Source organism: Apteryx rowi, unplaced genomic scaffold, assembly GCF_003343035.1.
Source record: "Apteryx rowi isolate R43461 unplaced genomic scaffold, aptRow1 scaffold_72, whole genome shotgun sequence".
Classification (NCBI taxonomy): domain Eukaryota; kingdom Metazoa; phylum Chordata; class Aves; order Apterygiformes; family Apterygidae; genus Apteryx; species Apteryx rowi.
In genome coordinates, this window is record NW_020451005.1 from 3,116,168 (window position 1) to 3,129,745 (window position 13,578).

The 13,578-nt window shown below is 38.1% G+C and overlaps 1 long non-coding RNA gene across 1 annotated transcript; it reads right to left on the bottom strand.

The window, feature by feature from the left end:
• Positions 1–2,799: 2,799 nt before the first annotated feature.
• LOC112976362 lies at positions 2,800–13,301 on the bottom strand. Its single transcript, XR_003256991.1, has 3 exons — positions 13,170–13,301; positions 11,748–11,921; positions 2,800–2,970 (listed from the first exon to the last, which is right to left on the bottom strand). It is a non-coding gene; the product is annotated as an uncharacterized LOC112976362 (long non-coding RNA).
• Between the last annotated feature and the right edge of the window lie 277 nt (positions 13,302–13,578).

Consider the following 13,578-nt stretch of genomic DNA (forward strand, 5'->3'; position numbering starts at 1 on the left):
GACTGCAAAATCAAGCATTCCTAAAGCCAGGTATTGCCAAAATTGAGGTTGCCTACACAATTGTCATTCAGCCCCATTCTATGCAAGCACTGTGATAGTCTTTAGTTCTATAGTTAAAAACTATTTTTTCCCCCAGAGTCTACCCTTTAGTACAGAATTGACTATGTTCGGAGAATGAGGTAGCTGTAGAATATTTAGTCTTCATCATTTAACTAGCGACCTATTTATTGCCCAGCATATGAAGTCTACATGGAATTTTTAATTTCTTCATGGTTTTTCCTAGGGCATTCATTATAAGAGTTTCTGTCAATTCCATTCTCTGAAAGATGAAGCTGCAGGAAAGCTGCAGAAAAGATAATCATGCCATTGAATAAGGTACCATCATGCACCCAACACAAGAGGACTAAATTAGGGATGCTCACAACAACATCAAGAGTTTCATTTTCAAGCATTTCAGCACTTCCTAAATATATTTCATCTGATGATCTGATTTCTGAATATTTCTTGGTTTTTTTTTAATCTTTGAAGATATAAGCCACCATCAGGAACAGGGCTGAATTCTGATATGCCACTACTGCAATCTAATTGAACAAAGCGACTAAAAGGATAACAGGAGATTCATGATAGGGGTTATTCTGTCCCCGAACATATATCCTAGGTCAAAGTGATAGAACAGAAGAAATTCTCAAAGATATTCAGTCTAAATCTCTTTACTTGTCTCCCTCAAATGTCCATTCCCACAGCTCCTAGCAGAATAAAAGCTGTTGTTTTGGTCTAGCCTTGGATCACAGCTTTACAAATGGCTAAGCTGAACCAAAGATTCACTGCTGCTGAAAAGGAGAGTTTGTTCTCCCCTCCGTCCACATCCCTGCTCCGCCATCCTCCTGGCTACATGATGCTACTTTTTGCCCTGTGCTGGCTGTCGCTCTCACTGGATCTTTCCTTGAATTGAATCAGTTTGTTCACTGTCAAAATTCTCGTTGCAGAATTAGTTTTCTGCCAGATCAGTGAATTCAGGCACATCATAGAGATGCCAGTGTTGGCACAAACTGAACTGGCAAAGGAGCATGACCAGGAGTGGAAAGAAGGGGGGAGAAGGGAAATGACATTCCTCTTTCTCAGTCATGAGCTGTTTGGTCAGCCCATCCTTTCTGGTTGAACTGGAGCCTTCRATTTTGCCATTATACAAAGAATGCAAGCAATAGACGGGAAATGGTGAGTTTAAAACAATTTATGCCTCAGCCACACCTGAGCAGAATTCTGTGAGACAGATAAAAGGCATTTCTTCAGCTCCACGTTGCCCTCTCTGCCTGAATTTCAGAGGCTTCCCATAAACAAAGGAAGGACTACAGCTTTCTCCAGAAAGGTCAAAAGACACTTTTACAGTGCAGAACAATCTAAATACAGGGTTACTCCCTGCTGTTCCTGTAATATTTTGCGCAGACTGTGTTATATTCAACCTCTTTCAGCACAGCACTAAGTTCTGCAAAGTCTTCGGTTTCCACAAGGTTTATGGCACCTAGCTAAACTGGTGACACTGTATTGGCAAAGTGATATCACAAATTCAGTCAACATTGTCTGAGACATCAATGTGTAATATCACTTCAGGAAGTACTGTCTTCTGAAGTAGCGTGTTACAGCTCACAGTTTCCAGATTTCTATATCCCCAACTCTGAGTATGAGAGGGATGAATGTATCTTTCATTTCTGTGACTCAGGTGTTTAAACATCTGGTCTCTGATGGGTACCTAGTGATTAGATCAGGGCCTGGCATAAAGCATTTTTGGATTCTCTTTTGATAGTTCCACTGATGTGAGATCTGGGGTGTATTGTTTCACCTAACGTTGCCTCATTTATCTGCCTGCCTACTTCAGAAGGTGGTGTTGCAGAGTTTTATTCATTCATACCGATGRTGTTATTTGATATTTTTATATATTTACATCTGAGGATTTCAGGCAGTGACTTGTACAAGACATTATATTATCTTGTCACTAGTGTCACATAAGCTCATATTTATAGGGATTTATTTCTTGGCCATCTCAGAAGGAAATGATCTTATTACAGACTAATATAGTAGGATCATTATTATGATAGCTGCCCAAAACTTCTCATTTTAAGACCCCTTTTTTGCATTGTCTGTAATTTTGCAGTTTTAACTCTTTGACCTGATTTCTTTCATCCCATGACCCATTTCTTTCATCCTCAGCCTTTTTTTAAATAAAAATTTCTGCCAAAAAAATATTAATTTCCAAGAATACATCTCAAAAGAAAGATGTTATTTTCCTTGTGCTAGATCTTCCATATGAAAACTCTAGCCTAAATGTATTTTTGAGCCGAGACTAGAAATTCAGGGGGAGGGGTTTTGTTTAAGGAATGCATCTTGTCCTTTGAAAATCAGCTATTTAATAAATGTCTGAAAAACTGTAGTTTGCACATGTTCAGCAGAGACTTGCCAGAACTTCATAATGTAAGTCTTCAGAGATTCTGTCTGCAATGAGCACACTAGGTTTCATAAGGCTTTTCTGTAGCAGGAAGGTTACAACCTAAGACTGCTAGTAGTTGTTCATTCAGATCAAGTTGCAGGTCTGTGCAGCAGATTTAAAGTTTCTAGCCTGTTGATATATCCTGTTACTGTCAGTACAACTACATGGTTGAATTTTCCTTGTTTGCATCTTTAATAAGCTTAAGTAATTTGGTGTAAAAACACTGCTTTAGAAAAAAATCCAGTACAAAAACCATGCAAGGTGAATATTATTATTCCCCTTTTACAGATTTGCATTTGAGGCACAAGAAGTTTAAATCCAAAAGTATCTATTGATTTTGGATATCCAGTGGAGACAAGAAAAATTTAAATTTTCTGAGCACATGGCATAACACAGCTGTAGCTATGTGTTTTCAAACTCCTGCAAATTAGTCTCAGGTCTCAAAGACAGGCACTCAAAGAATGAGGAATGTACAAAATAAAGACAACCTGTGAAAAGAAGAGAGAAAAAAAGTGATCTCTTACAGCCCATATCTTAACTTGTATATATGGGGGAGTAAAGCTAAGATGGCAAAGGGACTTCATGACTGAGGACTGACTTATAGTAACACTCTTTCAAAGCAGTGTTTCTATAAAGCTACCCACCAAGATTAAATTTTATGTGATGTAAACAGACATACTCATACTCCAAAAAAGTATTTGGTCAGTGAGAGATTTATTTCAATATCAGTTTGGTCTTTCTGTGGGTTTTCTCTCTTTGTCATTTAAATAAACAAAGATAGTAAGAAATTATTAGTATATTTTGTATTGAAAAAGTATAACCCCTGTTTACACAGTAATTATTGTAAATGTCTTTATAGCAAAGATGATATATAGATACAGAAATCATACTGCTTTCAAGATAAGATTCAACTTGTCTTCATGATGTATTATACAACAATAAATAGTTGTTATTTCATGAAAACTGAAATCTAACTACGGTAATTACTATTACACTGCGAACTGAGGCGCTGGAAAAAACTAATGACTACTAGAGGTAATGTTAGTCACACAGTTTTAAAAAATAAGCGGAGGAAATAAAATACACAATATTTTCTTTAAAACTATTTAGCCATTCTAACAAACACACATAGCCATTTGTAATTAAGATAAACACAACATCCTTTTAGCATTGCTGTGCTTACAGCTCTTTCAAATAACACATATGGTTTGTACTTTTATCAAGTGTTCTTAGACCCTTTTCTCCTAACTAACCATTGTATGTGTTGTAGTTGAGAAGCAAAACAAGACTAAGTTAAATACACTCTGGCTGCCTTAGCTCAGAATTTCCTTATTTTTATGGATTTATGTTAAATCCCTAAGGTTATTTTAAAATTRTTTTCAGTGTTATTTTATCATTAATCTTATTATCATCCAAAAAAACTAGCTGCAAATGATTGCTTTGAGGATTGGCAAACACGTTTGTACAGCTTGAAACAATTTATTGAAAACATGTTGGTTATATAAGAGAACATGCTGTCTTTAAATTCAGTGTTAGTAAGAAATGCTCGTTTCTTGAATTTCCTTTCTATTTATGGATCCTGAAGACAGGAGAAATACAATTCAAAGTGCGCCTATAGGACACGTACCTTTTACTGTCACCTTATTTTAACCTCAACAGAAGGGATCTTCTAAACACAATTTTGCAATGATTTCCTCAGTAATGACATACAATAGAACGTAAGCCAAGGTAACATATATTTTCAAAATATCTGATCTTTTCGACAGAGGAGAAACCTGTAACCAGTCATGTTGTAAACTAGCGAACATTGATAACGAGAAGGATTACAGTTTGAGTTCAACAGAACTTTTTTTTTTTAGCCAAATACATTTCTGTGAGCATAGTAGTTACAATAAATAAAGATTTATGGCAATGCATTTCCTTGCTTTTTTTCCCCATATATCCACCATTACTAGAATATTTCAATTATTTATAGATTTACATAACCCCCTGAGATAAAGTATTATTATCTTTACTATTTTATAGCTGGAGAGAATGAGCTAAAGAGAAAGTTACAGAGAGCATACCTAGAAGGGCTAAGTATGAACCCCCAGAGTACTGAGTCCGTCTCCGTTCAAACGAGATTAAATTTCCTCTGATTTGGGCAATGTAAGCTCTATAGGTCAGATCTAGTCACTGATCATTATTAGCACGTGAGCTCCACGCTTCCCTCAAGGAGTGCGTTTCATTCCCCCAACCTGTCACCCAGAATACTGTATATCCTATCTTCCCTCTCTGGTGCATGTGGCATATATCTTACTAGAAAAATCTTAGGGGACTTCCTAGGGCTTTCCCCTATTGCCAGCTAAGATAGATTTTTTTTCCTTAAAATTAATGTATCTTTACTTTCCAGGAAAAAAACTCATCTCAAATGCTATTTTTAACTGATACCTGATTCTTAATAACTTATATTTCCCTGTGTGAGGGCTCTGAGACTGTGATTTTCTCATGTAGTTGTCAATCCTGTTTCTTCTACTGTCTTTAGAAGAAGCAAATACACAGGTTTTCCCTCTTCCCCACTATGCTGCTTTCTTGGTCTTCCACTGACTGAGTACCTTGTCATCTGCTTTTCCTAAGAAGGACAGAGAAGCCCAGAGCTTTTCATCACTAGTGGTTTCTTACACTTTCATTAATCTGGGGAAAGGGAAGGAGAAGAAAGGAATAAAAAGAAACTCTGGAGTTTGTAATGTACCTAAGTACCATAAAGTCCCAAAGCTTTCAACAGAAGTTTAGCCCTCACACCGTCTTTCAGGAGGATGAAAGAAATCTCAGTCCTATAAATTTCAATGGCAACATTTTGCTACAACACCTCTTGGTCAAGATTGTCAAAACACAAGTCTCAACTTCTGTAAATCTACCTAACTGGTTAGATACAAAGTTCTGTCTGCATATCTGTCTGCACTTAAAATTCATACAGGAATGAATTTAAATCCATTTTTCTACACTGAAGAGAAGGAAAAGAAGCTTACATGTAGGTAGCTGACTCACTCAGAAATTCAGTTGGAATCCTACCTTTCTGGCTTGCTTCCCCTTGTTTCAAGTTCACAAAGGCTAGACCCAAAAGTTCAGCAGTCCAGCTTGACTCACCTACATTGAATCTTTTTTAATATCCAGTTTTGAATGAGAAGAGTGATACATGTGCTTAGGCATTCAGAATAGCTTCCTTCTAAAATTAAATATAGCTGTCTTTTGAAAAATTGAATCTTTGGRAACATTTTACATAAAAAGATTCCACAGACCACAAGTATGCATAGCTTATAATCACAGTCAGACTTCAAAGATCTATCCTTTACACCCACATCAGGGTCTTTTTTATTGCAATTGTTTTCTAAATACCTAATTGCGTACTAAGCATTACATGAGCAATTTACACTTTCTCCTTTGTTCTTCATGGGACAACTGGCACAATACTGAGAGCACGACTACCAGTCTAACAGACAACTACACAGTTTTGGTCAGGTCACTTCATTTGAGCGTCCCAGGCATGTTAGGTGTGTATAGTAACTTCTCTCCTGCATCACAGCGCTGTGAAGGTTAGTTAAATAACATTTACCATGTTCAGCATAGGGTCTAATTCAGCAATTCCTGCCAAGTAACCATTCCCTGCTTATGTTGATCACAGATAGTTTATTGATATTTTTTGCCAATGCTATAACTCCAAAAAGCAGAGATTTTGTATGGAAAGTCTATGACCATTAGCAAAAATGCTACAGCTCGACTTGAATGTTTGCTTATGTATTACTTCTTGTTCCCCAGTAAGAACTGTAGACACAAGTGCCTGTATGTTTGTTTGCATGAGTGCCTTAAAACAAAAGTCAGCTTTTTGTAGTTGTATTTGTACTCTGCTGGAGTCTCCGTTCTTCTTGTCCTTAGCAGCACGTCTGTTTCCACTGCGGCTGCCAAGGGAGGGGTCTGCACACTCCTAACTTTCCTCCACCAACTTGCATTTCATTGTGAATTGATTTTGAATTAAACATTATGGGTGCCACATCTCTGAATATAAATTGATCCAGACAGGTAAGAGATTTCTAAAAGATAATACTGGTTTTATATTTCTGGTGTTTTAAATGTTTTTCAGTCTCTTCTGCTGAACTCACTAAGAAAGAATTCAAAAAAAACTATTATAGAGCCTAAGAAAACCTTCAGCTACTTATAATTAAATTACTCCTCTAAAAGACAATAAGAGAAGGATTATGATAACAAGATTATCAAAAAGCAAATGTTTACTGGCACTCTCAGTAGATCACTCTTATCTTGAGATAATCCAAGATAATTTTCTTATATAATGATAAAATGTTAAAGATCAGTGGTCACCTTTTCATGAATTATCAGGTAGTATGTCTGATCAGTGACTTGCTTTTCATTCCAACACAATTTACTCTGCAACATATTTTAGTTTGGCAATATATAATCTAGGCCCACAAAAACAACTGATTGAAATTATTCACTAACAGGTAAGTAGAGAATTTACTTTACAATCAACTCATTAGGTCAACATTATTCACTGACATGCAGTTACATTGATATGGGCACTAAAAATAGTTCACCTAGATTCTTCTTTAGGGTCACGCCTGGAAACTTGCTGTAGCCATTTCAATTCTATGAGCTTTACATTTTCCCAGAAAGGAATCAGTCTGTCCTTCCCTCCTCTAGTCCCTTCATTGACAGAAGAAGCTTAGGGAGTCTGACCTCCTATATCAGTGATCTAAATTAGGCAAAGTGAGTCCTTTTATTCCTTTCAGAGTCCCAATTTCTGTTTTACAGTTACGGTAATTTATTTAAAACACTTATATGAAGCCAACCTATTGCTGTAAACACTCAATATAAAATAGAGCCAATTACATTCCATTGACAAAAGTTTTTTTTCTCTCTCTATCARCCAATCTCCCAAATTATTATCTATAAAGTATGCTATAAAATATGCATATTTTGCAAGTTTTATAAATTTATCTCATTTTTTTAAGATACTGTGGCTTTGTTTACTTTATAATTCTTTGTGCCTTCAGTATGTATGTCTATGGCTGTACAATTAGCATGGGTGACTTTCCCAAAGCATTATGCTAGGTGATTTTGGCTTCTATTCCAGGAGCTGCATCTGTGTATCTAGCTATCTTCCTTCTCATTTCTTCATTCTCTAACCTAATTCATGCCAAGTCCTCTTTTTCCTCACCCTGAGAGCACGTTAACTCAATCCATACACCTAGTTTGCAACATTAGGATCCATCTCTACATTAGCTTTATACCTCTCACAGCTACTGCTGTCTTGTTCCAGTTTTATGCTTCAAAAAATATCATACTGAGGTTTTTATTCTCACCATCTCCTAAAACGTGCAAATAAAAGGAAATGACAACCCTGGAGGTACAATCCTCAGCACACAGTTTCCAACAATGCTCTGAGATACTGAGATGAGGGCAGGGTGCGTGTGCATGTGTGTGCAATAAAAGCCTGCTACRCTGAAGGGTGCATACAATCATCCAAGTGTATCCTAGGATAGGGGACTGAGAGCCTAAACAAAATAACTAGGCATTCCCAGGTTGACTCAGAATGTAATAAAGCAGTTCACCCCTACTATAAGCAAGCAATCCAAGCGTTTCTAACACCTAGATAGCTGACAGCCAGACAGACCGAAGTGTCCAGAGAAAGGAAACACCTTAAATAGACTGAAATGCTCAAGGATTTTTGCTGAATAACAAGTACTGCCAGAACAACACTGTCCTTATTAGCAGCCTTAGCTCTTTTATTTACTGTATAAAGAATCCTCTAGGGCTCAGTATGGTTTCAGAAACTTGCATGCTATACAAATGTGCAGAGCCTCCTTCCCTGAAGCCACGTCACCAGGCACTAGAGATGAGCAACCCAAAAATAATATTTTAGAGAGATCACTGCCAATCCACCCTTCATGTGAACAGTTTTCTCACTAGCTCGCTTTGAGGTATTAAAAGTTATGATATCAAAACCCTCTGGGCAATCTTTCCCTCCTGGTAGTGTTTGCTTGTATTTTCACTAATTTTAGTCTGCTGTGATGTCCTCTATCACTTACCACGCTGTTGCAGAGTTTTGCTTTTGATTAGTTCACTTTGCCATATTGTTCCTGGGCTATAGCTTTTTATAAATCTGCAGTTTTCCTCTTGCAGCCCTTCAGAACAGGCTATTCTATTTCTTCTGGTCACTTTTTTCTCCCCAAAAAACATATCTGGGCAAAAAAGTCCCTTCCCTGTGTCAATCATYTCTAACTGGGTACTTCCTCTTGTGCTTGTTTCCCTGAAGTACTGTCCAGAGAAGAAATACTGCTTCCTGTTTTCAGAAGACAAGAAACCCGAACCCACCCTTTGTCCTCACTCTCCTCCCTTCCCGTTAGCCAAACRGATCTGTGACTTTCCTGCTTCTGCTAACAGAAATGAGTAACACTTCGTTGTATGTTTGGTAACAGCCCTCTTGCTTCTACTCCAGAGGCAAATCCTGCACTAGGTTTGGGGATCGTCCATCACAGTTATTGCATGCTAGTGGAGGAAATCTGGGAGGCTGAGGACACTAGTTGAGGCCCTACAGTACTTTTTGCAAAGAAGGAATTACCCCATCATCATGCTTACCATTTATTCTGTCATTAGAGCAAGCCCTGAGAAACATGTTTTATGTTAGATCTGGATGGGTGGGTGAAAGTTCCTCAAATCAGAGATGATGACAAAAGCTGTAGCTTAGGGAGAAATTTGCTGGAACGAATATGTATAGCAAGCAGTGTGCATTAGCCATGAGTAGCTGAGCTAAAATAGCCCTCAGCTCTAGTGGTGTTGAGTGGAAAGAGGATTGCTGAACTTACAGTGCTGGGATAAATATAACAGCTGGGACAGCAAGTGTAAAACAAGGCAATAGAGTAACTGTAGAGAGACCAGTTTTAGTCTTTAAAATGCAATGCTCCCTTACTCCCCAAACACCCAGTAAAACCTTAATCAACCATCATTCAGAACAGTAAGAGATCCAGGGTGCCAAGCTTTTCCAGAAGACCTGAGACTGTCTRCATGCAGTCTCCCAATACTTGTTGGAGCATCACAAACTTCTCTCCTTTCAGACAAACACTGCTGGCTGCACAACTCTGGTATAGCCTTAAACTTGAATAAATATCAAAATACAGTAAGAGGAGGTGGGAGAAAGAGCTTTATTACATGTGAACACGGATCAAAACAATTTTCTATGCCTGTAGGGGTTTGAGAAAAAAATAAAACCATAACTTTCAATAAGATGTAATTGATGAATGATTTATGGGCTATTTGTGTAGAAGTACTAAGCACGATAAAGTCTCATCTTGATAAATCAGTTCAAATTCCACTAGTGACATTAATAAATCAGGAGCAGGCCAGTTCCATTTTTAATATTATTATGGTGCTTTCTGTCTGCTAATGCAAGTTTTAACATCTTCTTCACACATTAGTATGAGGCAAAGATAGATGTATCTCCTTAGTGAATTAATTAGCAGAGTTTGGTATCCTTCATCTAAGAGGCAGGACACTTCCCCACTCTTTCACCCACTCCTTTAGCCTTCTGAAGGGAATGTGTATAATACATGGAAAAGCAAGTGTATAACATCATGATAAAACTGAGCCAAATTAAAATGCCAGCCCTTCTAGAAATGGAAGGTTTTCCTCTCCCCTTCTGCAATAGCCTGTTCTCAACCCCTCTTCCCTTCACACCCAGTTGTGCAGGTCACTCCCCTCCCTTGGGCTGACACCAGCACTTGTCCAATTGCAAAGTAGATTGATTCAATTTACTATCCCAACAGACCTTAAAAGAAAGAAAAAGAAAAAACCACACACACACAGAACAAAAGAAAAAACACATTTGTTTTGAAAGAAAGCCAGAATATCTGTGGGAATATTCAGCCAGAATAGAAAGGCACTATTATTTTAGTGCTTTAAATTGACTCTAAATGCAGTCAGATGAATGCCAAAGCCAACTCAAGGTAAGTGGAGAGGATGGTATCTCTCTCTTCTGATAGATGCAAGTTTGGCTCATGCTGTATCTAAAACATTATCTTAAGACTCTAGAACACATTTGTGGTCTTGAGAACCATTAACACTATCAGTTAGTCTGATTTTTAATTTCAATTAGTCTGATTCCAACACACAAGTTATTCTCCACATGTATTCTCTGTGCTGGTCAGCACTGATCTGCAGAAACAGCTGTGCATTGTATTACTTTTAACATCTATTAGACATTTTTAAAACATTTAAGTAGTACTTATAATAAAAAGCATCTTGAAGATGACACAAGAATTAAATATTTTTCATGACATAATGACAAGCCTATGTCTTCTGAAACAGAAGTGGGTCTTGGTCAGCGTGCAGACCCCACTCCTTGTCACTTATTTCTGAGAATATGTGACTGAGATAGAGACAGAGTACAGATAAAGTCCAAGTACAAATGGCTTCTACAGACTCAGAGATAATTTTGAAGAGAAAGARGGCTGAGAAACCTACTGAAAGATACACTGTGGAATTTAGAAAACTTAATACAAGTACTGGCATGCTAGCCTGAGTGGCTGTTTGTTTGAAAAAAAATACAGGAAAGTTTCAACCTAAAAAAAATAAGTTTCTACACAGTTATGAACTATTATTTGGTATTGATTTTGCCATTACAACTGATTTTATACACAGATAACTAAGAGCTCCTAAAAACTATGCCTAAAGCTGTATTGGACAAGCACTGCAGTACACATGGTCCCCTCCCCACTCTGCAGAGTTTACAAAGAGAGGAAACAAAGAGATCATGAGACGGTCCTAAAAAAACCCAACTGCACAACCTTCTGTAAACTGCATATTTTAGCCCCAAATCTAAAACTGCTCATTAAACTGAACACTTACGAATTTCCTATCTCTGCGTTAATCAAATATGAACTAGACTAAGGAATGAGATGATATAGTATGAAGCTTTATTCCCACATGTTTAATCTTCCCAGAGAATTCACAAATGGTTGAGGCATAACCAAGTTTTGCAGGTGTTTATATGCTTAGGTTCCTACTTGGCAACCACCACCACAGCCTCTGAGCGCCTTGCAAGAGCTAAAAACAACACCATCAATCACCTTTCCTCCTTCCTTATAGCGGGTAGGCATAAATTATTTATGTGATTGGGCTGGAGGGGAGGGAAACAGGAGCAGGGCAACTGAGGAAAGCTCACTGGAAGAATTTAACATTTAATGCCAAATGTTCAGAGACCAGTAGTCACTCTTACCTCTTCCGACACGAAGTTCCAAAGTGAAGATCCAACTCCTACATATATTCTGGCTCCTATAGGCAAGTCTTTTGTGTTTTTTGCACAGCTCTGTGGCCACAGTGCAATGCAACCACTGCAGAAAGTCATAGTCATGGAAGGACAAACATCACCGCACACTGCTGGGTGCTAATCCTGCAGAGGGCATGAAATAGCAGGACACAATCAATGTATGCAAAGGGGACCTAGTCAGCATATGGGACATCAGTACTGTGATCTTGGAGTGACCTGGGTTGCTAGGCAGGCAGTCTAGAGCAGGTTTGGACCAGATGAGGTTTTTCAGGGTGTGATCCTGGTTTGGGCCTGGCTGTCTCAAGTGCATGGATCACTGTGGAGGATAGGATGAGACACAAACTCCTAACCAGAAGCAGATGGTAACATTTATTATTGTGGCTCTTTAGCACTCACAGAACTGTGGGGGTCTAAAGTGTCTGAATGCCATAGGCTGACAGCATCTCTTGACAGTGGGGGATGTTACATAGGAGGCAAGGTTCTCCCAAGCACACTCTTCCGGCCAGAAATCTAGCTCAGCTTTTGCCCACTGCTGGTATTTCAGGAGTTCCCAAATAAGCAGCAATAATATTTAAGTAATTTTTGTTACATGGTAATCTTCTTTGGTGAAGCATGAGGAAGAAAGGATATTCTCTAATTCAATTATGACCACTTTGTTTCATTACTGTTATGGCTAGTAACAATTTACCCCATGTTTTGTGACATAAAACCCTGTACAGCTTAGTCTGACTACATATGTGAACTGGGCATTTTAGTAATTATCACTAGGAGTCTTCTTCCCTGCTTTGCTGCTTCTCCCCAAAAGAGATTTAAAACAGGAAAGATCTTATTTTATATTTGAACATGGGAAAAAATATGCTTGGTCACCAACTGTTTTAGAAAACAATAAAGGTAAAATCATGAGGTTGCTTTATCATACAGTCTGGTTCCTTTATCATGTAGCCTACACATTCTTCAGTGGCTGTGGAAATCACTTAGCACTTCTTAACTCAGTTTTAAAGAGTGTTAATCTCTTTCACCCTTGCAAAGATTTCTGTTATTATTTAATGAAAGCTATCAGTAAAAACAATGCAGTGGGAAAATACCAGGCTCAGTTGGAGTTGGCTAGCACTAGACATAACTGAGAAAGTTACTCCCACAGTGGGTTCCAGCTAAGATATGCTAGTTATGTGTTCTTATTTTATCTTCATTGTAAATTGGAGTCTTGATTTTTCCCCCATACAAGGTTATTGAGCTAATGAAGTGCAAAAGGTATTTTGCAACTGATAAAGGCAAAAAGGTGGTAAGGGGCACGGTGAGAAGGTTGTTACTGTTCCTTTAAGCTAATCAGCAAGGGCTAAGCTTAGTTTGTATCTTTAGATGAACACTTACCTTGAGAAATGGGAAGTCAAGTGCTTTATACATGTAAGGCACTGTCCCTTGTCACAGGTAGTTCGGTGGTAACCCTACTTCAGGGCAGGTGAGGACCTGGACAAGGAAGACCACCACGTCAGCAGAACAACACAAAAGCCTAGCCCCTACTCCGTTTCAACCATACCTCCATTCACCCCCTCCCTAGCCATTTGCGAAGCAATTGTATTGGCTTTGTCAGCTAACTCACAGCGATAAATCCTTTTTTAGTGTACAGCTATATTTTCTAAATACAGCCCAGTATTTCTGACTCATCAGAAACTGTAATAGCCATAAGCTATTACATCCCAAGTGAATAGCATCACACCTGAGACTGATTTGGCCTCACTTTTTCACTTGCTATAGGAGAGGTGGATTGAAATGAACAAGT